The sequence below is a fragment of the Cyphomyrmex costatus genome, unplaced genomic scaffold (genome assembly GCF_001594065.2).
Source record: "Cyphomyrmex costatus isolate MS0001 unplaced genomic scaffold, Ccosl1.0 scaffold411, whole genome shotgun sequence".
Classification (NCBI taxonomy): domain Eukaryota; kingdom Metazoa; phylum Arthropoda; class Insecta; order Hymenoptera; family Formicidae; genus Cyphomyrmex; species Cyphomyrmex costatus.
In genome coordinates, this window is record NW_017278330.1 from 5,759 (window position 1) to 6,199 (window position 441).

Genomic DNA, 441 nt, shown 5'->3' on the forward strand with positions numbered 1-441 from the left:
GGTCTGTCTTATGTGACTGGCGTAATGAAGAATACACTTGGTCAATTATATTTATCTCATATCTGTTTTTGATCAAGAAGTTCAGTATCTTTTATATGCACTTGGCGTATGTTTTTTTCTTTTTTTAAAAAAAGGTTTTTTATGGGATTTCACTGCTTTTTGTTAATTATGAAAACGTGATAATAATGTAGGAAATTTTAAATCCTCTAAAAATAAATACAGATTCTGTTCTAAAATAGTTATTTTGTAAATTTCTATTTATTTAATATTAAAGATGTACTCGTATTGTTATTTATTGACACATAATTATACTTAAGTTTATTTGTACTTAATTTAGATTTGTTCTAAGAAAAATATATACGCGCTCTTTGCATTTTGTGGCCACTTACATACTTCAACTTTTAAATCATTTATGGATGTCCATTTTGTACCTTTAGCTCG